The 27,468-nt window shown below is 41.1% G+C and overlaps 1 protein-coding gene across 1 annotated transcript in view; it reads left to right on the forward strand.

Annotated features, from left to right (window-relative positions):
- Window positions 1-294: 294 nt before the first annotated feature.
- Window positions 295-27,468, forward strand: part of LOC121555289 (leucine-rich repeat and immunoglobulin-like domain-containing nogo receptor-interacting protein 1) — a 94,852-nt gene continuing 67,678 nt past the window's right edge. Inside the window, exon 1 of the mRNA XM_041869102.1 lies at window positions 295-690. The gene's annotated coding sequence lies outside the window, so the exon portion shown is untranslated. The remainder of the gene's footprint in view (window positions 691-27,468) is intronic.

Here is a 27,468-nt window from a genome sequence, read left to right on the forward strand (position 1 = left end):
TTGTCTTTATAATCCCAAATACAGCCTTTTAAATAATGAAAACTGCACTACAAGGTAGTGATTATTTTTGTTTAATCATCCAATCTATGATACACCCTGGTCACTAAAATAAGTGTGTGTGGGATGAATAAATCACGTGAAAATTAATATGCGTCAAATCTGATGATCATACACACATTATCTGTGTACACACATGCGTGAAAACACGCTAGATGTGCATACAGTGGTCCGAACAAGGTGCAACTCTAGAATCAGCTTTGTCCCTCCCTCTACTCTGAAGTGCTGCTACAGACGGCAAACGACATTCGTCTTGAGTCTGGCCTTGCAGATGGCATAAGGAGAGATAACGGTGTTCTTGTGAACAAATGCGTGGGAGTTGTTCTCTTCCCTAGCATCCTTATTTTCCTAGCGGACGATAGAAGTCGCATTGGGAGCCCCTTTCCGACAAAGGGATAGCTGCTTGGCGTAGAGAGGAACCGGTTCGTCGTAGTTAGATAGAGGAACAGGGCAGTTCCACCGGACTATCCATTTGTATTAAATCGCAGGGGCTATCGGAATCTGGGGGATTGTTTTGAATCCTGTCTTTTAAAAGCAATGGACTTGAAATAGTGGGTCTCAATTTGACTCTTTCTTGACTGGGAGTTGCTGTTAGGAGATATGCGTAAGGATGTTTGGAAGCAGCAGTAGTAGGTGAGTATCCCTTTAGGCTAGCCCGCGCCCAATATTGTTGCCATCGGTACCTACCAACCTGATCCATTTAGATAGGAATGGATTGTTCAACATTATTGATGTCTATGGAGGCCAATTAATGAGTGTTACGGACGGTTAAAGGGGAGAGCAGTGCGGGCTCCCGTTTACTTGAGACTGATGCGTTGGTATCAAAATATGTATTGGCCTATCCAAATCGTTACTCATCAGTATACGGTATGTATTTCAAACCATTTAGATGCATAATTGCTTTCGTATTTTTTTTTTTTTTTACACAATGCATTAAAATGTGTGGTCATTGTGAAATATTTCTTATGGACCTGATTATGAAGACTGAATGCAGCTGAATGTTGCAAGTTTCCATGCAAGGATAATACATTGGAATAGACAGTAGGCTATATAAACCAGGCATTTATGTGGGATATTTATGTCCTCTTCCTGTGAATTACCAAATCATTAGTATTTAATTATGTGATTATAATTCAAGTGTAATAACCTCTTCTAGTTTATCTGGTTTAGGCCTACATGTAGATGGGATTAAGCTAATTAAGACTATGACCTATAGACTATAGGAAAAGGGGTACCAGATAGGTACAGTGACTTCAGAAAGTATTCATACCCCTTGACTTATTCCACATTTTGTTGTGTTATATCCTGAATTCAACATTTATTAAATTTTTTATTTTTCACCCATCAATTACAGCTGTGAGTCTTTCTGTGTATGTCTCTAAGAGCTTTCCACACCTGGATTGTGCAACATTTGCCCATTATTATTTTCAGAATTCTTCAAGCTCTGTCAAATTGGTTGTTGATCATAGTTGATCAATGCTAGACAACCATTTTCAGGTCTTGCTATAGATTTTTAAGTAGATTTAAGTCAAAACTGTAACTCGGCCCCACAGGAACATTGACTGTCTTCTTGGTAAGCGACTAAAGTGTAGATTTAGCTTTGTGTTTTATGTCAGCTTTGTGTTGTTTATGTGTATCTTTGTGTTGTCCTGCTGAAAGGTGAATTCATCTCCCAGTGTCTGGTGGAAAGCAGACTGAACCAGGTTTTCCTCTAGGATTTTGCCTGTGATTAGCTCCATTCAGTTTCTTTTTTATCCTTAAAAACTCCCCAGTCCTTAACGATTACTCAGTAATATGTTGAATTGGATTTGCCCCAAACATAACACTTTGTATTCAGGACAAAAAGTGAATTGCTTTGTCAATTTGTTTGCAGTATTTAGTGCCTTGTTGCAAACAGGATGCACGTTTTGGAATGTTTGTATTCTGTTCAGGCTTCCTTCTTTTCACTCTGTCAATTAGGTTAGTATTGTGGAGTAACTACAATGTTGTTGATCGATCCTCAGTTTTCTCCTATCACAGCCATTTAACTCTGTAATTGTTTTAAAGTCACCATTGGCATTATGGTCAAATCCCTAAGCGGTTTCCTTCCTCTCCGGCAATTGAGTTACGAAGGACACCCTGTATCTTTGTAGTGACTGGGTGTATTGATACACCATCCAAAGTGTAATTAATAGCTTCACCATGCTCAAAGGGAGATTCAATGTCTGCTTTTTATTTTTACCCATCTACCAATAGGTGCCCTTCTTTGCGAGGCATTGGAAAACCTCCCTGGTCTTTGTGGTTGAATCTGTGTTTGAAATTCACTGCTCCACTGAGGGACCTTAAATATAATTGTGGGGTACAGAGATGAGCTAGTCATTCAAAAATCATGTTAAACACTATTATTGCACACAGAGTGAGCCCATGCAACTTATTATGTGACTTGTTAAGCAAATCTTTACTCCTGAACTTATTTAGGCTTGCCATATCAAAGGGGTTGAATACTTATTGATTCAAAATATTTCAGCTTTTAATATTTTATCATTTTGTAAACATTTGAAAAACCATAATTCCACTTTGACATTATGGGGTATTGTGTGTATGTCAGTAACAAACAATCTCAATTTAATCCATTTTAAATTTAGACTGTAACACAACAAAATGTGGAAAAAGTCAATGGTTGTGAATACTTTCTGGACAGGTATTTCTCTCTCACGCTCTCACTCTCTCTCTCTTTCTCTCTCTCCCCATTCTCTCTCTCTCTCTCTCTCTCTCTCTCTCTCTCTCTCTCTCTCTCTCTCTCTCTCTCTCTCTCTCTCTCTCTCTCTCTCTCTCTCTCCGTGCTGCCATGATATTTTGTGTGTGTGTGATCTTTCTGTGTGGCATGTGCGTGTTATTAGTGAGGAGGGCGAGGGATGAGTATATTCAATTTCATCAAAGGTTTCTCACCTTTTCCCATGAAAATTGAGGGATACAACTTAGTCACACTGTGATGCAGATGAGCTTTGTGGTCAATCAAGAGTCTTTGAAATGAGGCAGATGGCCCTCACTAGATGAGCAGCATAACAACCACAAATTGTTCTTATGTTGTTGATTTGGCTGAAATAATGTATTGTGCATCCAAAATCAGTCTAAATGCTGGTACCATAATGTTAGTTGTTTGTTATCCAAGCCCATATCTTGCATATCTAGGCCTACTCTGAGCATAATGCTTTATTGTTCCTTTGTTTTACACTCTTAGAAAAAAAGGTGCTATCTAGATCCTAAATGGGTTCTTCAGCTGTCCCCATAGGATAACCATTTGAAGAACCCTTTTTGGTTACAGGTGGAACCCTTTGGGTTCCATGTAGAACCCTTTCCACAGAGAGTTCTACATGGAACCCAAAAGGGTTCTGCTTGGAGCCAAAAAGGGTTCTACCTGGAACCAAAAAGGGTTCTCCTTTGGGGACAACCGATGAACCCTTTTGGAACCCTTTTTTCTAAGAGTGTAGCCAACTTGGATTTCAATGTCTGGTCCCCTTTCCTTTCTTCTTAGCTCAAATATAATCCTACTTATACCAGTTTCCTACTGTCATAACTCTATAGATCATATTAATATCATATCATAAGACTGTGCGATGTTGGTGCCCTTCTGACATTCATAAACTGCTTTATTTTAGTCTCTAAATAGCCCAAAGGAGGAGAGGAAGGGGGAGAGCAGTTTTACTGTAGATGGCATCTCGGATAGTGCAGTAGCATCCCTGCTATATGTGATCATGGATGCTTGAACTCAGGAGATGTTGGAGATTGCTTAACATCTGCAAAGGTGTGGCACTGTGTATTCTCATTGTTGGTTCCATAAGAGCTGTTTGTTGTCTGTCTATCTGGGCATTAAATCAAGGTGGCTGCTACTAACAGCAGCTGATAGTAGGCTGTGTTTTCCGCTTTGTCCAATTGCCCTGCCTTCATTATACAAATGAGAGACATTTTACATTTACATTTTAGTCAATTAGCAGACACTCTTATTCAGAGTGACTTATAATTAGTGCATTCATCTTAAGATAGCTTGGTGAGACAACAACATATCACAATCGCACAATATCAAGTACATTTTCCATCAACAAAGTATTTATCAGCAAAGTCGGGGGGGGATACTATTGAAAGAGGTAGGGTTTCAGACATTTTCAGAACATGGGCAGGGACTCTGCTGTCTTGCCAGGACAAAAAAGAGCTTTGCCTGCATGGGCTGAGTGGGAGCTGCCCTCCTGTAGGGGTTGGAGGGCTAAGTGATCAGAGGTGGTGGAACTGAGTGCTCGGGTTGGGATGTAGGGTTTGCGCATGGAGGGGTGGAGGGGCAGTTCCCTTTGCTGCTCCATCCCAAGTGGAAAAAAAACCATTGGGTAACACTTTACCTTCAGTGTACATAAATTAATATGTAACTAAATAGTAATACATGTATTTATAACATACTAGTTACATGCAATTACTATGTAAATACTATGTAATTATACTGTAATAAGGGTTTAGCGGTATAGGTTATTACACAAGTGGAACAAGGATATGTAATTACAAATCAGCTTGTCTGAGTTTATTCCACATGTAATTACTCATTACTCATGTAACTAACACATTCTGTGATTACACTTTTGCAGTCTCCTGTGTAGCACCATGTTAACAATGCATCCTAATATATAACCTTGTTACATGCAACTACATAAGTCACTACCACCAAAATGAGCTAGGCTAGGACTCCGTCAGCAGTTGTAGCAATGCACACCATATAATTAACTACAGCTTCAGTAATGTTATTTCCATATTATTTGGCTTAAAGGATATACTGAATTAAATGTAAGAGCAATGTATTTACAATGGATATGCATGTAATTATAATGTACCTACCCAGGAGCAAGCAACTTAATGTAAACTGAAACACATAATGGTATAACCTTTGTAAATACTATGTACCTGCCTTTGAAAAGGGACTTCGGGTTCAAAGGTGTAATGTAAGTGACATTTTAGTCATTTAGCAGAAGCTCTTATCCAGAACGACTTACAGTTAGTGAGTGCATAAATTTTTCATACTGGCCCCCCCGTGGGAAACGAACCCACAACCCTGGCGTTGCAAGCGCCATGCTCTACCAACTGAGCTACAGGGGACTACTATGTTATAATGATGTCTGACACACAATACAGTACTTGTAGTTGTGATTAGGGCTGTGGTGGTCACAAAATTTAGTCAGCTGGTGATTGTCAAGCAAATAACTGTCGGTCTCACAGTAATTGACCGTTAATTAAGAAACACATTTAGCATCTCCTGGCTTCCACACATAGCCTACAAGCCACTGATGCAGATCTTTGGAACATCTACATTTTAAAAAGTCTAATAAACCCATGTCATATACACCTTCACAATAAATTCATTATTTATTTTAGACAGGACTAAAGAAGCATGATATGAAGAAAATGTAGCCTGTTTAAGAAGAACAGAATAGCATACTCTGAGTTGTCCTTATGTTAGGTCCTTATGTGGCTATGCCAAATGGCTGTGGGCTACACTAGTTCATTTAGCAGACAAGATTTGCTTAGAATTCCGTGGCATTATTTAAAATGATTTTATAGTATGAAGAATACAATTGAACAAAGCTGAATAAAATATAAATATTTTCTCCAAGCGATTGGAGGGAGTGCGCACATGCGGCTATTCTGTGTTGAGTGGTAAACAAAGAAATAGGTACTCCTATGAGCTTAATTTAGAGTTATTCATTTAACTTTAGTTGTTCTACAAACATTGGGCTATATGTTTAGATTTGTAATACATTGTAAGGCTGCATGATGCAACTCTAATGATGATTTGAAAAAAGTCACTTGAAAGGCATGAGCTCTACTTTGCTTTTTGCGCAGGCTGTACACACTTCATTAGTCTCTCATTCACAATTTGACAAGCACATGATAATGCCTCGAATTTCACAGCGGCATCTCCTTTGTGGCCGTAATGCACCCTAAAATAATCCATGCCTTTTGCGGCCAGTGGCCGTTGTGCCCTTGGCCCGGAGTGCTGTGTTGTGCCTTTGGCCCGAGTGCTGCGTGCTCCGAAGCGCCTCTCACTCATATGTGACTCATTACAGGAGCGCCATTTGAATGTAAACTATTTAAAAAATCTAAATGCGTTTTTGGGCAGAAATGCATTCTGGAACATGTGAACTTTCATGTGCCTTAATAACAAACTTGTATGCCATCTGTAAATACGAGTAAAATGTTTAAATTACGAGCCTAGTTGGTTTACCCATGGAAAAAGACAGCAACCTTCCCGCTAGCCATGATTAGCTGAGATAATGAGTGGGCTGGACATGCCGAGAGATGAGTGTGTATTGTTCTTCCATGTCGCATGCGTCTGTCTATAATTTGAGCTGGTCAGTATGTGTAGGTAATCCTTTCTAACTGCTTTTTTTGTAAGATATCAAGTAGTAGAACTACATAAGTGTTGCTCTCCACTTTCTGGAGGCCAGAGTTCTTTAAATCAGTGGAATTAGAGTATGATAGCTAAGGAGATGGAGAATATTCTGGCGTTTGATTGCAAATATGCAGATGGACTCGAAAAGAGAACACACAGAAGGCTCCGGATTACATCTTCAAACTAAGAGCAACCATGGCATCCGTGACAGAGAGGGAGAAGCGTCCATCCATGTATACGGGTAAGAGAGTCTAGCTAGTTACATTTTCAGATATTACAAGTTTCTAATTTTATCAGAAAGTCGTTTTCATTTCAAGTTAAAGTGTACTGTTAGCTATTTAGCTAACGTTAGCTGGCTGGCTAGCTAGCTAATATTACATGTATGATCTGTGTAGTAATACTATTCGTATCTCAGATCCATTTGCATTGCTAGTTATAGCTTAATGTTAGCTAGCTAGCTAACATTGAACCTGGTTGGTTAGCTACTTGCAGATTCATGCAGGGTAGTAACATTATGAGTTGGGATTATGGTTCATTGTTTAGCTAGCTAGCTAGCTACTTCTCTAAACAAAAGACTCCACTATGTAAGTAACTATTTCAATAGAATGTTTATGATGTCACTGTGACAACTGTCGATAGACTTAGCTGGTAAATTATCTCTGGTGATATACTCGTCTGTGTGCCAAAGAGCAGAATAACTGACTAATTTATGAATGCTCAACACCCATTGCATATGGCCGGTGTCAGTAAACATAAAACAGCCTAACCAGCTCTGCTAGGGTGTTGTAAAATGGTCAGACTGAGCTGTTCTCTCATTTCTGTCTGGACGTACACTACCAGAGTGTGAAAAGCTGTCAAAAAGGCAAAGGGTGGCTATTTGAAGAATCTCAAATATAAAATATATTTTGATTTATTTAACACTTTTTTGGTTACTACATGATTCCATATGTGTTATTTCATAGTGTTGATGTCTTCACTATTATTCTAGAATGTAGAAAATAGTAAAAATAAAGAAAACCCCTTGAATGAGTAGGTGTGTCCAAACCTTTGACTGGTATTGTAGCTAGCAAGCTAGCCAACGTTAGCCAGTTAGCTTCGGTGCTTGATTGCTGTTGTTAGGTCAGAATGCTCAGATCAACCCTACTTTTCGGCCAGAGCGTCCAGTGTGCGCTCCGAGAGTGAAACGCTTTGAATTTACAAACGGCCAATCTGACAACGCTCTGAGTTTACGAATGCCCAGAGCACAGATTATATTGACGAACACACCCGTAGTATAAACCAGCCTTTAGTCTTGAAATCTTTGGTTGTTTAGTACACAGCCTCACATGTGAATCCTTAAAGAGATGGGTGGGGCTTAAGCTTAAAAGGGTGTGAACGATGCTGAATGGGGTGTAGACAAAGAAGAGCTCTCCAGTAGGTACCAAAACATTCAAGGGCCATTTTCTCCAAAGTGAGGTTACAAGTTTATCATCTTTCAAAGCAGAATTACTTTCCCATTGTTTCTCAACTGTAGTGTATGATATACAATTTTCTAGCTCAGAGTCCCTACTTTTATCCAATGTTAAAAAGACAATTACAAATTTTGCTACATAAGACCGAGTCGAGCCGGTCGGTCACATATGGCTCTCCATCACGTTATTGGGTCTTTGTCACAGGCTACAAGTGAAGACAGACACATCGGGGATGCAACTGCGTGAGTCCTTATCCAATTCCGAGGTGCATGTTGAAGATATTGGAAGAACTGTACACATTTACTTTTCGTCACCCAACAAGATGAGTAGGCCTAACGAACAGCAAAAGCGCTAGTCTATGTCAATCTAATAATAATAATAATATGCCATTTAGCAGACGCTTTTATCCAAAGCGACTTACAAGTCATGTGTGCATACATTTTTGTGTATGGGTGGTCCCGGGGATTGAACCCACTACCCTGGCGTTACAAGCGCCGTGCTCTACCAGCTGAGCTATAGAGGACCAATCTACTATCCCCCACAGTACAAAAGTCGAGCTTTTCTATTCTGTGAGAGAAATAAATATTCCAAACATAGTCTGGGACAGTTGTGGGATGCAATAGATCCAAATTAATACAACCACTAGCATCAAATAAACATTTTTTAGGCAATGTGGCTGACGCAACAGATCAGAACATATAGCTTAAAATGTTGATAAACTATTAGGCTATTTCTTCATATTATAAGCGCAGCAATGCGCAAATGGCAGTAGGCTATAAATGTGAATGTTCCATTAGCGGGAAAAAAACATTATCAAAAGCAGTGGTGTAAAGTACTTAAGTAAAAATACTTTAAAGTACTACTTAGGTAGTTTTCTTGGGTATCTGTACTTTACTTTACTATTTATATTTTTGAATACTTTTACTTCCTTAAGAAAATAATGTACTTTTTACTCCATACATTTTCTTTGACACCAAGTACTCGTTACATTTTGAAGGCTTAGAAGGACAGGAAAATAGTCAAATTCACGCACTTATCAACCGAACATCCCTGGTCATCCCTACTGCCTCTGATCTGGCGGACTCACTAAACTCACATGCTTCGTTTGTAAATTATGTCTGAGTGTTGGAGTGTGCCCCTTGTTTTCCGTAAAATTTTAAAAACAAGAAAATGGTGCCATCTGGTTTGCTTAATATAAGGAATTTGAAATGATTTATACTTTTACTTTTAATACTTATGTATATTTTAGCAATTACATTTACTTTTGATGCTTAAGTATATTTAAAACCAAATACTTTTAGACTTTTACTCAAGTAGAATTTTACTGGGTGACTTTTACTTTTACTTGAGTCATTTTCTAATACGGTATCTTTACTTTTACTCAAGTATGACAGTTGGGTACTTTTTCCACCACTGATCAAAAGTGACCGCTAATGTGATTATGCATGTAAAGCTTTTATTATAAAGGTGCATTTTTATGGTGAAGATTATTTTCCCCAAACTTGAAACTCACACGCTGCCTATGTATGCCAGTTAGGCTCTAAACCCCTTGTAAAGCAGATTAATGTGTTTAATTTTAAGAAGTTATTTGGTCACTTTAGTTGTGATACAAACCTTATCAAAACATATAGGCCTATGGGCAAGGCTACATGAGATGTGCGACTATGATTCGAAAAAGTCGCAAAGAAAAGGCAGTTTCTTATGCTGGGCATCATTCATGACTCGTGACCGCCGGTGTGTCAGTAATACGGTCACTGCAACAGCCCTAGTTGTGATCAATGGGAATCCATCTCAATCTAGGAAAAACGTTGTTACAGCACCTTTAAGTGTAATTACTATGCACTTTCAATATTATTATATATTTAGCAGGGTATATCACAATGTTAGTTAATACACTGAACTAAAATATAAACGCAACATGCAACAATTTCAAAGATTTTACTGAGTTACAGAACATTTAATTCTAATTACTATGTACTTTCAATATTATTAAACATTTTGCAGGGTATATCAAAATGTGTTATTACAATGTAATTTTAAAGAAAAATATCAAAGCTACAATGTTTCTACACAGGAACAAGCAACTTAATGTAAAGTGAAATGCATTTTGATTTACTCATGTAATTAATATGTAGTTACTATGTTACAACATGTTTTTGATTGTAGTAGGTGAAGTTTGGTAATACACTTTCTTGAGGGATGGTGCATAGCCTGTTGATCGGACAGTGATATGTTTGGAAGCAATGGAATCCAGAGTCTCCCGTTTCATGTTATATAAAACATATTTACGTGGAGTGATCCAAAAAACACTGATAACAACAAAACATGCTTTTAACCCTGTCGAAAGAATGAAACACATTATTTTACTGTAGTACCGTAGTTCCAAAGACATCGTATTGGTTGATATAAATGAAAAGTTGAGATTCTGTTGTTTTTGGCAAAATAGAGCTTGCAGGGGTTGTGTGCATGTAAAGGGCCAGTATTGACTACTATTAAAATTGACGCTGCAAAGTACCCGGCACCAGGTACTCCCGGCTCCTTCTGGCAAGTGTTTTACAAATGCAACCACACTTAAAATTAGTGATGGTTGGATGTTTATATATTTTTTAAATAAAAATCCCAAAATATTTGGAATTGAATGGCCTTCTTGAAGCACTGTGCAACAAACAACTCATATGTAAGTATTCTATTCACATTGAAAGGAAATGGAAAGGTCTCAGGTATAACTTGGATAGTTCATCACTGTAGGCTCTTTTTTGAAAGATAACATTGACCATACTTATGTGACAAACAATGTCTGAATTTACAGCTTGGAATGGTCTTGACCTAACATTTCCTCTAGGGGGTGCATGCTAAGATTGAAAATCTTACAGCTGATAAACTAATCGGATGTCTTTGAAGAGTCGAGAGTACGCTTCTTTCAGTTTGTTTTACCCAACCAGTACATCCACTCAATAAAATTGAGATTCTTCTTTAAACTTTTTTCGGTCCGATTGCCCCGCTCTTTCAATGTGTTGTTTGTGACATCCTGTGTGAGGATCCACAAAGTTGTTTGTGTGGTTGACTGTCTGGTGATTGTAACCCAGCCTATTCAAAGACCTGACATATAGTACGCTCTCCAGCAGTCACTCAGAATGGTGGAACCTCTTCACACATGCCGTCTGATGATAGCGATTAAGGTTGCCTTTGAACGGTTTTCCACCATTTTAAGAACTGTTGTGTTTGACCTCCAACATCCCAAACACCCAACCATGTCTTCTCCACGTAGGCCCCGTCCTTTCACGATTGTACTGAAAGATAGGAACAAGTACATATCGTTATTTTGTGACAGGGAGTTGGCCAGTGGTTAGTCACGCCTTGAAATGGCAGGGGATCAGTAAATCCATGGGAACTAGCATAATGTCACTTATGACACAAGCTAAGGTCTGATGGGTGAAGTTGTATAATGTTGAAAGACCCGAAACATGATCCTAGGAAACATCACTGATGATGTGTCCAAGAGCACTGAGAGATGTATTTATCAAATAATTCAGTATATGACATGGGCAAGTCTATTTTTTGTATCCATATCAGTATATCTACTGAGGAGTACTTTAAAAAGGCAACTGATTACCATAAGTGAAATATATCAACAAATTATCTCTCAGTTCCCATGCCCAGATAATGAATGTTACTACATCCAAATGGATAATGCTATACCTTTCTCTTGTGCGAGAACTTGGATTAATCTATCACCACCAATCTCCGTAGCGAACTTGACCCAATTTGGAAACTCTTCCTCCTCTTATCCTCCTCAGGGCTTTGTTGCACACCTTCAATAATTATAGGTAAGACAAATGTTAGTGATATGAGAAGACATGAGTGTCCCAGGGAAGCATCAACTTCTATGGGAGGGACACCGAAATCAAATCTCACTTAGGGTCCCAAATCTGTCTCATTCTAATGGAAGTTAAATAACTGAGTTTGTCTGTTGTTGCTATTTGCACTGTAATGCACTGTAAACATTAACATTTTTGATAAAACAGTCAGCCTATATTCAGTCAGCAAAACAGGCTTTTTTAAATTCAAACACATTGTGGAATCAAAGTAATCATTGACAGATTGATTATCAAAATAGTTGTTAGTTGCAGCTCTAAAAACAGTAATCAAACACATTTGTAACAGCTTTTACTTCATTTGCCTGAATAGTGTAGGTGCACAAGAATAATAAATGAGGGCAGCAGCAGTGGTGCAAGCCTCCCCAGTCGCGCCATGCTGCCCTTCCTGGCCTGCCACCACGACAAGTAACCTAAATACCCGTGGGAAACACTGGTCAATATGGGTGGCAAAGCAAGCTAAATGTTGAACATCTTGGTGTGCCCCTTTAAGCTGTCCAGTAAATAATGTATGAAATATCCCAAAAGCCTGATTATTAAAAACACCCTTTTACATACAGTTTGTGAATATATATGTAAACAAAACTGGTGGCTTTTTCAGAGTCAAAATTGCTCATAATTCTGTGTTGATCGACAACTGTAACAATCACAATGCACCTCTCACCTTTCTCAGGCTTTTTGTCATTCTTGTCAGGGTCCTTGAGCTCCTTGCAATGCCATCCTCTATCATATCAACTTGCCTCAAGTGTAGCCCCTGTGCAAATCTGCAATATTGCAACACGGAAATGAAACAAATCAGATCAATAGTATATGACAATAGAAACATACATCTTTTTTTCATAAATTAAACCCACGATAGACCCCAGACTCAACCCACTGAGACTCAGCTTTTGGTAACACAACCTTAACTTGCCCTTAAACCACATTCCCTTCAGCCTGGAGAGACCTGCTCGCCATACCTTGCTCCACTTCTGTACTTATGCTTAATTTTATTGGGGGCTGAAAGAGAATGGACTTTCTGTGGGGGACAGCTATTAACAAACAAAATGGTCAAAATGATGTATTTTCTGACCTTGGCAGCACTACCACTAGCCCAACTATTTAATTATCAATGAAGCATGCCATCCCAGTGTAAAAACAAAACAAAACAAGTATTTTTGGAAGCCCTTTTGGGTAATGCAGCCCCTGATTGTGAACCACTTTTTAAAAATGTAATTATCCAAAACTTTCTTTTTTAGTGTGTCAAATTCATGAACCTACTCATGAAGAAATTACCCAATCCGTAAGTGGAACCCGAGAATGGCAAACATTGAATCCTTCCAGATGGAGCAGAAGGGAGTCTGATGATGCCTCCTCTTGTTTCGACAAATCCTGCAAGGAAACATGCACATTTAACTCAGACACAGCTGTGTGTTTTAGAGACTGACACTAAGTGATAATTGAAATGGAACACAGGCTAAGTAATTCTATTACATTATATTCCATTCTACTATGATTATCAATTAACTTTTTCAGTAGCAGTAGAAATACATCCACATTGTTGGAAATAGGGAACAAAAGCTTTCCAGACAGAGATAAAACATCTTGAGCGGTAGGCTGCAGGCCAAAGGTAGACCACAAGGGTGTGGGTCTCCTAAGCTCTTCACTCGCTCTACACGGGCTCCCATTCCTGTGTGTCCAGAGTTGGAATGCAGCCTGGACACAGAGGAGCGCGAGTCCTTGTAAAGAAAGACTCTAAATCAGATTATAATAGCATTAGCTAGGAGCCTGGCTATAGCTTGGCCATGTATAGCCATTTTCCATGTTTAGCATGGCTATAGCTTCGCCATATGTAGCCGAATAGAAACCCACTCAAGTAGTCTGGGTCTAATTTAGATGTCCTTCATAAGCAAATGTAAAGTCACTAGCCTGTACAGCAGCCTAGTTAGATAGCTAGCTAGCAACCTCAGTTAAGAAGCTAACTAAGGTTAACGTTACTAGCTAGGCTAGTCTACTGTCAGTGTGGTGCTAGCTAAGGTTAGCTTAGCCAAACCATTTGCTGGTAGTTAGCTAGACAAGCGAGCTGCTTTAGCTTGCGAAGGAAATAATTGTTATCAGACCTGTTTGTGTGTATCACAGATCTGTGCATCAGCCAGGCTATAAACTATAAAAAGGGCAGGCCTGTCCACAGCCTAGTGGTTGGGAATCCCTGCTGTAACCAATCATCTGTTGGTTGACATTAGTCTGAATGTTCTATTTGTTTCTCCCTTTAGGACAAGGGGGTCAAACTCCCTCCCTAGGACAAATAAGTCCTGCCTCATCTGTTGATCAGTGTGTTTGCAGTGTTTAATGACATCTTTAAACAATTGTTCTGTAGAATATCCTAAAACGTTGTGATGAATGCCCTTTGTTTAAATTTTTGTGTCTGTATCAAGTCCCTCTGATCATACAACTGAAAATATGAAAATTGAGATGCTCAAGATGGAGGCTTTGGAAGAAGAGCGGGACTTCCTCCGCAAAACTGTTAACCAGTTGTATGGTAAGATCAAATCAATTTTTATTTGCCACATGCGCCGAATACAACAGGTGTCGCCATTACAGTGAAATGCGTACTTACAAGCCCTTAACCAACAATTCAGTTTTAGAAAAAAAAGAGCAAATCATTAAAGAGCAGCAGTAAAATAAAATAACAGTAGGGAGGTTATATACAGGAGGTACCGGTACAGAGTCAATGTGCGGGGGCACCGGTTAGTCGAGGTAATTGAGGTAATATGTATGTGAAAGTGACTATGCATAAATAATAAAGTAGCAGCAGCGTAAAAGACGGGGTTGGGGTGGGGTGGGGGGGCAATGCAAATAGTCCTGGGTAGCCATGATTAGCTGTTCAGGAGTCTTATGGCTTGGGGGTAGAAGCTGTTAAGAAGCCTTTAGGACCTAGACTTGGCGCTATGGTACCGTGTGGTAGCAGAGAAAACAGTCTATGGCTAGGGTGGCTGGAGTCTTTGATAATTTTGAGGGCCTTCCTCTGACACCATCTGGTATGGAGGTCCTGGATGGCAGGAAGCTTGGCCCCAGTGATGTACTGGGCCGTACGCACTAACCTCTGTAGTGCCTTGCGGTTGGAGGCCGAGCAGTTGCCATACCAGGCGGTGATGCAACCAGTCAGGATGCTCTCGATGGTGCAGCTGTAGATATTTTTGAGGATCTGAGGACCCATGCCAAATCTTTTCAGTCTCCTGAGGGGGAATAGGCTTTGTCGTGCCCTCTTCACGACTGGCTTGGTGTGTTTGGACCATGATAGTTTGTTGGTGATGTGGACACCAAGGAACTTGAAGCTCTCAACCTGTTCCACTACAGCTCCGTCAATGAGAATGGGGGCGTGCTCAGTCCTATTTTTTTCCCTGTAGTCCACATTCATCTCCTTTGTCTTGGTCACGTTGAGGGAGAGGTTGTTATCCTGGCACCACACGGCCAGGTCTCTGACTTCCTCCCTATAGGCTGTCTCATCACTGTCGGTGATCAGGACTGCCACTGTTGTGTCGTCGGCAAACTTAATGATGGTGTTGGAGTCATGCCTTGCCATGCAGTCATGGGTGAACAGGGAGTACAGGAGGGGATTGAGCACGCACCCTTACAACCTGGGGGTGGCCCGTCAGGAAGTCCAGGATCCAGTTGCAGAGGGAGGTGTTTAATCCCAGGATCCTTAGCTTAGTGATGAGATTTGAGGGCAGTATGGTGTTGAACGCTGAGCTGTAGTCAATTAATAGCATTCTCACGTAGGTGTTCCTCTTGTCCAGGTGGGAAAGGGCAGTGTGGAGTGCAATAGACATTGCATCATCTGTGGATCTGTTGGGGCGGTATGCAAATTGGAGTGGGTCTAGGGTTTCTGGGATAATGGTGTTGATGTGAGCCATGACCAGCATTTCAAAGCACTTCATGGCTACAGACGTGAGTGCTACAGGTCGGTAGTCATTTAGGCAGATTATCTTAGTGTTCTTGGGCACAGGGACTATGGTGGTCAGCTTGAAACATTTACATTTTACATTTACGTCATTTAGCAGACGCTCTTATCTAGAGCGACTTACAAATTGGTGCATTAACCTCATAGCCAGTGGGATAACCACTTTACAATATGTTTTTTTAAATGTTTTTTCATTTATTTATTTTTTTGGGGGAAGGGGGGTTAGAAGGATTACTTTATTCTATCCCAGGTATTCCTTAAAGAGGTGGGGTTTCAAGTGTCTCCGGAAGGTGGTGAGTGACTCCGCTGTCCTGGCATCGTGAGGGAGCTTGTTCCACCATTTGGGTGCCAGAGCAGCGAACAGTTTTGACTGGGCTGAGCGTGAACTGTGCTTCCACAGAGGTAGGGGGGCCAGCAGGCCAGAGGTGGATGAACGCAATGCCCTCGTTTGGGTGTAGGGACTGATCAGAGCCTGAAGGTACGGAGGTGCCGTTCCCCTCACAGCTCCGTAGGCAAGCACCATGGTCTTGTAGCAGATGCGAGCTTCAACTGGAAGCCAGTGGAGTGTGCGGAGGAGCGGGGTTACGTGAGAGAACTTGGGAAGGTTGAACACCAGACGGGTTGCGGCATTCTGGATGAGTTGTAGGGGTTTAATGGCACAGGCAGGGAGCCCAGCCAACAGCGAGTTGCAGTAATCCAGAAGGGAGATGACAAGTGCCTGGATTAGGACCTGTGCCGCTTCCTGTGTAAGGCAGGGTCGTACTCTCCGAATGTTGTAGAGCATGAACCTACAGGATCGGGTCAGCGCCTTGATGTTAGCGGAGAACGACAGGGTGTTGTCCAGGGTCACACCAAGGCTCTTCGCACTCTGGAAGGAGGACACAACGGAGTTGTCAACCGTGATGGCGAGATCACGGTTGAACAGTCCTTCCCCGGGAGGAAGAGCAGCTCTGTCTTGCCGAGGTTCAGCTTGAGGTGGTGATCCGTCATCCACACTGATATGTCTGCCAGACATGCAGTATTGCGATTCGCCACCTGGTTATCAGAAGGGGGAAATGAGAAGATTAGTTGTGTGTCGTCTGCGTAGCAATGATAGGAGAGGCCATGTGAGGATATGACAGAGCCAAGTGACTTGGTGTATAGCGAGAATAGGAGAGGGCCTAGAACTGAGCCCTGGGGGACACCAGTGGTGAGAGCACGTGGTGCGGAGACAGATTCTCGCCACGCCACTTGGTAGGAGCGACCTGTCAGGTAGGACGCAATCCAAGAGTGAGCCGCGCCGGAGATGCCAAACTCGGAGAGGGTGGAGAGGAGGATCTGATGGTTCACAGTATCAAAGGCAGCAGACAGGTCTAGAAGGACAACAGCAGAGGAGAGAGAGTTAGCTTTAGCAGTGCGGAGAGCCTCCGTGACAAAGAGAAGAGCAGTCTCAGTTGAATGACCAGTCTTGAAACCTGACTGGTTTGGATCAAGAAGGTCATTCTGAGAGAGATAGCAAGAGAGTTGGCTAAAGACGGCACGCTCAAGAGTTTTGGAGAGAAAAGAAAGAAGGGATACTGGTCTGTAGATGTTGACATCGGAGGGATCGAGTGTAAGTTTTTTGAGAAGGGGTGCAACTCTCGCTCTCTTGAAGACGGAAGGGACACAGCCAGCGGTCAAGGATGAGTTGATGAGCGAGGTGAGGTAAGGGAGAAGGTCTCCGGAAATGGTCTGGAGAAGAGAGGAGGGGATAGGGTCAAGCGGGCAGGTTGTTGGGCGGCCGGCCATCACAAATCGCAAGATTTCATCTGAAGAGAGATGGGAGAAAGAAGTCAAAGCATAGGGTAGGGCAGTGTGAGCAGGACCAGCAGTCATTTGACTTAACAAATGAGGATCGGATGTCGTCAACCTTCTATTCAAAATGGTTGACAAAGTCATCCACAGAGACGGAGGAGGGGGGGGGGGGGATTCAGCAGGGAGGAGAAGGTGGCAAAGAGCTTCCTAGGGTTAGAGGCAGATGCTTGGAATTTAGAGTGGTAGAAAGTGGCTTTAGCAGAATAAACAGAGGAAGAAAATGTAGAGAGGAGGGAGTGAAAAGATGCCAGGTCCGCAGGGAGTCTAGTTTTCCTCCATTTCCGCTCGGCTGCCCGGAGCCCTGTCCTTTGAGCTCGCAATGAGTCGTCAAGCCACGGAGCAGGAGGGGAGGACCGAGCCGGCCGGGAGGATAGGGGACATAGAGAGTCAAAGGATGCAGAAAGGGAGGAGAGGAGGGTTAAGGAGGCAGAATCAGGAGTTTGGAGGGAGAAGGATTGAGCAGAGGGAAGAGATGATAGGATAGAAGAGGAGAGAGTAGCGGGAGAGAGAGAGCGAAGGTTGCGACGGCACATTACCATCTGAGTAGGGGCAGAGTGAGTAGTGTTGGAGGAGGGCGAGAGAGAAAACGATACAAAGTAGTTGTCGGAGACTTGGAGGGGAGTTGCAGTGAGATTAGTAGAAGAACAGCATCTAGTAAAGATGAGGTCAAGTGTATTGCCTGCCTTGTGAGTAGGGGGGGACGGTGAGAGGGTGAGGTCAAAAGAGGAGAGGAGTGGAAAGGAGGCAGAGAGAAATGAGTCAAAGGTAGACGTAGTTAGGTTAAAGTCACCCAGAACTGTGAGGGGTGAGCCATCCTCAGGAAAGGAACTTATCAAGGCGTCAAGCTCATTGATGAACTCTCCAAGGGAACCTGGAGGGCGATAAATGATAAGGATGTTAAGCTTGAATGGGCTAGTGACTGTGACAGCATGGAATTCAAATGAGGAGATAGACAGATGGGTCAGGGGAAAAAGACAGAATGTCCACTTGGGAGAGATGAGGATTCCTGTGCCACCACCCCGCTGACCAGATGCTCTCGGGGTATGCGAGAACACATGGTCAGACGAGGAGAGAGCAGTAGGAGTAGCAGTGTTTTCAGTGGTAATCCATGTTTCCGTCAGCGCCAAGAAGTCAAGGGACTGGAGGGTCGCATAGGCTGAGATTAACTCTGCCTTGTTGGCCACAGAACGGCACTTCCAGAGCCTACCGGAGACCTGGAACTCCACGTGGGTCATGCGTGCAGGGACCACCAGGTTAGAGTGGACAGGCTACAGAAAATGGCTACAATAATGCAAAGGAGATCCGAATGACATCTGGAAAAGCGAGAGAGCGGGGCCTCTCTCACTTACGTTTCACTGAAACACCCAAATATAACTCTCCCAACTTCCACCTCAGAAACTATAATTGTTGTAAACTACAGCGGTTCAATGTTTTCTAGGAATAGACTAACTTAGTTTATTCAGCTAGCTAACTTGGTACAGTATTCTTCCGTGAAAACCGTCCAGGGCACTGAATCCTATGATGCCAGACTAGCATGCCAGCCTCCAACAACACGGTTTAGCACCAATACTCGGCCACAACAAACCACCAGTGTGTTAATACGCCAAGCAGATCATTCGTGTCCGTGTCTAACGTTGTGTAAAGTTCTGGGTTAGTGCCGACAGCTTGAGCGAGTCCGTCGTCAACTTATTCAGCCAGTTAGTTAGCTAGAATAGTTAGCATACTAGCTAGCCATTGCTTTCTGCCAACGGAAAAAAAAAACTCCTCCCACGGCACGAACACACAGAGAGAGCCAAGCTAACGTTAACTAGTCACCCATGTCCTGAATTTCCTTGAATGACTCTGGTTACCAGTATGTAAAAACAAAACACAAATGTAGGTTATAACTTACCCCTAGCAGCTACTGTTAGCTAGCCAAGTGCAAAGCTAGCCACTGAATCGTCTCAGCCAGTTCGCGTCTGTTCGCTAGGTCGTTCCAGCTATTGTTTAGTTAGCTATCCAGGTAGCAACAAGCTAGCTACATTTCGAGCACAGTAGCTACTAACTACCTAACGTTAACACTTCAGACAATGAATGGTAGGCAGCTAGCTGGCGTAATTACAGGTACTCTCAAGCATGAAACAACTATCCACAGTTGCTAATATTTACCAGTAGCTACCCGCTAGCTAGTCCAGGTAGTGGGTTAGCTAGCCTCGTGCTTCACCGGGCTCAGACGAATACAATACTTACCTACAATAATTACATACAATAACCTACGATAAATACAATAACCTACGATAACTACCTACAATACCTAACTACAATCTAAATACCCCCAAGCCATAAGACTGCTGAACAATTAATAAAATGGCCACCTGGACATGTTGGTACTCAGTCAGGGACATGTTGAAAATGTCAGTGAAGACACTTGCCAGTTGGTCAGTGTATGCTCGGAGTACACATCCTGGTAATCCGTCTGGCCCTGCAGCCTTGTGAATGTTGACCTGCTTAAAAGTCTTACTCACATCGGCTACAGAGAGCTTGATCACATAGTCATCCGGAACAGCTGATGCTCTCATGCAAGATGATGTCAGTTGTCTGTTTCCATGTCTGTCTGGGTTTTCGCCAACATAATTGCTGTCAAGCCAACCCAATTTGTCATTAAAGAAGAGAAGGTGGCTTATATCACAGACAGTTACTGATAATGACTGTAACCAATCATCTGTAGGACTGTAACCAATCATCCCTTTACTGTAGGACAAGGGGATCAGACTCTCTCCATAGGACCAAGTCCTGCCTCTTCTGTCGTTAAGTTTATTTGCATTGTTTAATGGCATCTTGAAAGTTTTGTTTTAAAGTAAGGGACAGAGAACTTTCACATACAATAACAGTGATAGTACTTAAGATGATGATAATGATGATAGCTACAAGTTCAACTCTAGAGCTGTGTCTCTAAACCTTACTAGCTGTTAAATCATTCCTCTGACCTTGTTTCCTCAGACAGGGTTGAAGAAGTCTTCCCAAGTGTCTTGGTTTTGTTCACGCCAAATTAAGCAAATATGACTCTGTGTATGCGTCATGAACACAGCTAGTCATGAATGTGTAATTTCACATCACATTAGGGGCAGGCCCAGGTACACATGCATTCATGCTGCCTGTGTAGACTACTGCCTGATTGGCTTGGCTGCATTCATGCAGAAAGGAAATTAGGTAATCTTATGGAGGTATTATACTAAGTGTGCTTGCTGAAAGCAAGAACACTAATGTTATTCTGCATACGTATTAATGTGCTTGCTCAAAGCAAGAACACTCTTGTTATTCTGCATACTTAATATTATTATTCCTCTTCCGCCAACTTTCTGTACTCCATATCTGCTTTAAAAACCATTTAAACAAGTATCACCACTTAAACTGTATTCAGTCCAGGGGTACATGCTATTTCCAGCTATGACTTTTCTTCTTGATACTACTTTTACTACAATTTCCTCAATATTCCAAACTGGCTGAGTCTGCTGAGTTCAATCTCTTGTAATTTAAAATTAAAACAGCTCCTGAGTACTTTAACCGTTTGACACGTACCAACAAACGGGTGTGATCATTCTATAGTGGTCCTTGCAGCGTACGATCAAACCTGTGTGATTAGAACGCTTATTTAGGATGTCCAGTTTCGATTGACACAACAGTCAGCGTTTGACCTGGCCAAACAGTTTTTTCACAGAAACATTTTGCACAAACACAGTCCTTACGAAGTTATGTCCTGAATGTGACCAGTATATTTTTGGATGCAATATTTAGACATTCACAGAATTAAGGACAGCATAACACAATCATCCAAACCAGAAAATGTAGGCTACATCAGTCCTAGCGCTGACTGAGGAAAGATTGAGGTAACACAAGCGCATATTTATCTAACTCTCAGCTGACATAAAACACAATATGAATTAGCTAATAGCAATTACCATTTACAATTCATCACATCACGGGTGTGCTCACCATTGATCGAAATAATTGTGCGGGCCACCATGTTGGTTTTTTCGCGTCAACCAAAGATAAGAAGAGGAGACAAGATGAGTTTGGTCTGTTTGGTCTGACAGACATTTACGTGCCACCCAGAATGCATTGGATAATGTCAACAAATAGCTTAGCATTAGCTCATCATAATCAGTACAACCTTCAAAAAAGTATTTTACACACATCATAGCATTTTATTTCAATCTATGCAATAATCTATGAAATAATCAGAATGTATTATCAGTCCCCAGTACTTGAAAACATGTGAATAAAACTGTAAATACATTATGCTCCATACATACATCCTGTATGTTGATAGGAACTCACACGTCTAAAGTTATTATTTGTACGGAAAACAACAATGAAGGCAATGCGAGCGCCAGTCAGAAAATGTGCCAGTTCGTGCAAGACTGTGCAAATGTCTGCATACTTGATCTGCGGAAACTCTGGGGAAGTGCTTGGGCTCTCCTCTAAGAGAGAAGTTAAAGCCTCAAACATAAATTGTCCGCAATAGTGAAATGGGCTACTTCTATGTGAATTAATGAGGAGGCGGAACACACCTCAATTCAAACTGTTGTTAGAAAATACTACTTCTTAGAAAATAATTTGAAATTGATAAGTTGAAACATAGCCTATAGTCATTCAGCAGGCAGCGCGTGTTAACTGTCCTGTTGCGTACAAATCACATTTTGGAACAGTGAGTGCATTCTAACATCACGTGCATAAAACAACTCACGCTGGGGCGACCTTTAGAGATATTTGGAACTCGCATTTGAAAAGGTAAAGGGCTGCTTAACTCCCACGTTGATACCATTTGTTTTCTTTCTTTCTTTATTTCTTTAGCTTTCTCTCTTTCTTTCTTCAACTACCCTAAATACCCCAACTGCCCCAACTACTCTAAAAACCCCAACTATCCCAACTACTAATGAATGCAATGGAAGATATGTTTTTCTAATTTGGAACGATTAACAGAATAGTTGTGGAATCAGATCGTTAAGTATAGGAATCAATGAAATCTTATCAATACCAAACCGTAGCGTGTGTGTGAGTGCCAGTGAGTGGGAAATGGAGGAATTCAATTAAAAGCTTTGATAGCCCTATTGTTTAATTACCTGAACACAAATCATGTGGGGAAAAATGACTTGTTTAACAGGTTTTTCTGGCAGGTCGTCAGCGGGCTGCATGCACCGCACAGTCAGGTTCAGCAATCAATATCTTCATGTGTAACTGGAAAAGGTTTGTTCTGTAATATATGATTAACTCTCACTCTTTATGTTTCAGGGGACAACATTGACAATATGTGTGTGTCGGACAACAGCTCAGATTTTTCAAGCTCAGACAACTCGTCATCCACTGTCAGTGAAAAAGAAAAAAAGAAGAAAAAGAAAAAGAAGGAAAAAAAGAAGGGACAAAAAAAAGGAAACAGATAAATGCAGAGGGACATGACACTGCACAAATTTAGATAATGCATTCATTGAAATCAAAAAACAGTATACACTTTTTAAGTGTTTAAAGGCAAGCTGACACAATCAAGCTGTCATTTGGCATGTATATTAATGGAACGCTAATTTAAAAAAGTTTCAATTTAAAGTTCTCTCTCAATACTACCATAGAGTAGAAATTCAACCATATTTGCCCACACCCACGGAAAATCCCAAGGTCACGTCGGAAAGGCCCGAAGAGTGTACAGGGAACACAAGCGGCCAGCTCCCTGTCTCTCCCAGCAAAATTACTACGTTTTACCTCATACGTCTTTGAATAGCTGTCAGCTATTTAAACAAAATCATATTATAGTCTGTATACATGTCAATACATACTGTTTATGTCAACACATATTCCTGTTAATTTACTAAAATCAGTTTGAAGTGCAGCTAGCTCACTCCTGCACATCTAGCATGAGTTAGCCTTGTTGCTTGGGTTACCCTCCTGTCATAAAATAGTGCATTATGGGTAGAGTTATGAAACAAGGTCCAGATGCAGTAGAAAAATTTACAATCAAAATTGTACCTTTAAAACCCTTAAATAAATGTTTTCTTTTGGGAAATTTCAACTGCTTAAGGGGTTCTGTAAGTGACCTACGTTGTTACTTTTGTGGATATTCTAGCGTGGAACCTTGTCTTTAAGGGCACATTTTAGGCATTATACAAATAGGCACTTTAAGGCTAAAACGCAGCAACCGGATGGTTGGCTGACTGCTCCTCACCCCGCATAGGATAGGATAGTATTAGTTACTAGATAGTAATACTTTTATTAAAAACATTGTAGTTTTATTGGAATAGCAACTATGTAATTACATGTTAATATTGTTTAGAGCCATAGGTTATTATACAAGTGGAACAAGGTATGGGGAGTTAGGACTCAGGGAGGCGTCCTGTAATAACATGAGTCAAACTGTAACTACATTGCAATTACTATTTACCTACATTGTTGATACTAAGAGTGTTATCATGTTATCTAATTAAACATCCTCAATCATTCTGTATATGCTGACGTTGATTTGTTTTTCTAGCTTAAGCTATATTTGAGTTATGGCAGAAAGAAAGATATAAATAGGTATGTTTAGATTAAATGCTATTGTGTTCAGATGTCAGCAAGCACATTAATAAATTGCTTTATGTTTTAATGTTAACAGCCAAAACCCCGGACGACATAGCAAAAAGGTACAAGAAGGTCCTGGCGACCTACAAAAAGAAGGGAAACATGTTTGCCGTTTTCCACAGCGGGGTGTGGATCGCAACACTGTGGCGATGAGTGTCCCTCTGGCAGAGATCATTCTAGTGGCGCCGGAGTTCGTTCGTTCACAGCCAGCATTTGACAGCTCTAAAGAGACGCTCAACCAAGAAGGATCACCAAAAATGGAACAGCAGAGGTGAGCGACGCTATAAAAGAGAAGAGGCGTAATGAACTGCTCCCTATCAGTTATAAGTTCAAATAAACACTGATTATGCACACTAATTCACACACACACACACACACACACACACACACACACACACACACACACACACACACACACACACTAGGTAGAGATAATGTAAGAGTAAATTCCCTCTGTAAAAAAAAATAAAAAGATTTTAAGAAATGTGTTAAGGAACTGCTCCATATCCCCTATAAACCTGATTTTGCACACATTTATGTTTAACTGTTAAGGATACAGCATATTCTGGCTGTAAATTCTAAACAAAAATATACAAAATATTGTTGTAATCTGTTTTCTGAAATTAGGTGAACTGCACAAGAAACCGGGCAAGTCACACTTTTGATTTTGCATGTGTAATAAAGTACACATTAACTTTTACAAGAGCCCTCCTGTCCTCCTTATTTGACCAACCTCTGCTTCTCCATCATCACCATGGGCAGGCTGCTTTCTCTTCTTAGTAAAATACTTTTACAAACTCATCTGAAATGTAGATTATGAAGATTATGTGTAAATAGAGTTTGTTTTGTCATTTACGCAGAACGCAAGCTAGCTTTGCTTTACTCTTTAAAGCTAATAAACTCGCTAATTGAGATACAGTGGGGAAAAAAAGTATTTAGTCAGCCACCAATTGTGCAAGTTCTCCCACTTAAAAAGATGAGAGAGGCCTGTAATTTTTATCATAGGTACACTTCAACTATGACATACAAAATGAGAAAGAAAAATCCAGAAAATCACATTGTAGGATTTTTAATGAATTTATTTGCAAATTATTGTGGAAAATAAGTATTTGGTCACCTACAAACAAGCAAGATTTCTGGCTCTCACAGACCTGTAACTTCTTCTTTAAGAGGCTCCTCTGTCCTCCACTCGTTACCTGTATTAATGGCACCTGTTTGAACTTGTTATCAGTATAAAAGACACCTGTCCACAACCTCAAACAGTCACACTCCAAACTCCACTATGGCCAAGACCAAAGAGCTGTCAAAGGACACCAGAAACAAAATTGTAGACCTGCACCAGGCTGGGAAGACTGAATCTGCAATAGGTAAGCAGCTTGGTTTGAAGAAATCGACTGTGGGAGCAATTATTAGGAAATGGAAGACATACAAGACCACTGATAATCTCCCTCGATCTGGGGCTCCACGCAAGATCTCACCCCGTGGGGTCAAAATGATCACAAGAACGGTGAGCAAAATCCAGACCCACACGGGGGGACCTAGTGAATGACCTGCAGAGAGCTGGGACCAAAGTAACAAAGCCTACCATCAGTAACACACTACGCCGCCAGGGACTCAAATCCTGCAGTGCCAGACGTGTCCCCCTGCTTAAGCCAGTACATGTCCAGGCCAGTCTGAAGTTTGCTAGAGTGCATTTGGATGATCCAGAAGAGGATTGGGAGAATGTCATATGGTCAGATGAAACCAAAACAGAACTTTTTTGGTAAAAACTCAACTCGTTGTGTTTGGAGGACAAAGAATGCTGAGTTGCATCCAAAGAACACCATACGTACTGTGAAGCATGGGGGTGGAAACATCATGCTTTGGGGCTGTTTTTCTGCAAATGGACCAGGACGACTGATCCGTGTAAAGGAAAGAATGAATGGGGCCATGTATCGTGAGATTTTGAGTGAAAACCTCCTTCCATCAGCAAGGGCATTGAAGATGAAACGTGGCTGGGTCTTTCAGCATGACAATGATCCCAAACTCACCGCCCGGGCAACGAAGGAGTGGCTTCGTAAGAAGCATTTCAAGGTCCTGGAGTGACCTAGCCAGTCTCCAGATCTCAACCCCATAGAAAATATTTGGAGGGAGTTGAAAGTCCGTGTTGCCCAGCAACAGCCCCAAAACATCACTGCTCTAGAGGAGATCTGAATGGAGGAATGGGCCAAAATACCAGCAACAGTGTGTGAAAACCTTGTGAAGACTTACAGAAAACGTTTGACCTGTGTCATTGCCAACAAAGGGTGTATAACAAAGTATTGAGAAACTTTTGTTATTGACCAAATACTTATTTTCCACCATAATTTGCAAATAAATTCATAAAAAATCCTACAATGTGATTTTCTGGATTTTTTTTTCTCATTTTGTCTGTCATAGTTGACGTGTACCTATGATGAAAATTACAGGCCTCTCTCATCTTTTTAAGTGGGAGAACTTGGACAACTGGTGGCTGACTAAATACTTTTTTCCCCCACTGTAATTGTGACAGCAAAAGATGAGAACGGTGTTTGTGTTTGCTTGTTTCAAGTTTATAATTTAAATAAGTGCTAGCAAGCTCTACCTAACTGTTTGGCTACTCTTGCTGTCCTTCATTTGAGCGGATCAGCTCTCTCACTCCCCACCCATCCACTGTATCTCTTCTGCACCATGCTAACTGTGAAAGATGAGATACTGCGCTTGCACGCTACACTCGTGAGTGGTTGACAATTGCTCCAGATGTGCAGTGGAGAGAGCTGTCTGTACACTTTCCACAAAAGATAATCACAGAATGAAATAACATTTTAAAATCCGATAGGTGGCACACCAATGGTGGTTTGCCGCTCCTGAATGCATATAGTGGAAACACTGCAAAAAACATCTACATGTCAACCCCTAACTGAAGGATTCCCAAGTACTGTACTGGTTTTCTGCCATCGTTGTAACATAGTAACTACATAGTAATTACTTGAGTAATTCACGTTTCAATTTACATTAAGTTGCTTGTTCCTGTGTAGAAACATTATAGTTACAATATTTATCTTTGTAACGACACTGTAATAACTGAAATTGTGATATAACCTGCCAAATATTTAATAATATTAGAAGTACATAGTAATTAAACTTAAAGGTGCTGTATCAACATTGTTCCCAGATTGAGATGGATTCCCATTGATCAAAACTACAAGTACTGTATTGGGTGCCTGCCATCGTTATAACATAGTAACGACATAGTAATTACATGAGTAATTCATGATGCGTTTCACTTTACATTAAGTTGCTTGTTCCTGTGTAGAA

This window comes from Coregonus clupeaformis, chromosome 11 (genome assembly GCF_020615455.1).
Source record: "Coregonus clupeaformis isolate EN_2021a chromosome 11, ASM2061545v1, whole genome shotgun sequence".
NCBI lineage: Eukaryota > Metazoa > Chordata > Actinopteri > Salmoniformes > Salmonidae > Coregonus > Coregonus clupeaformis.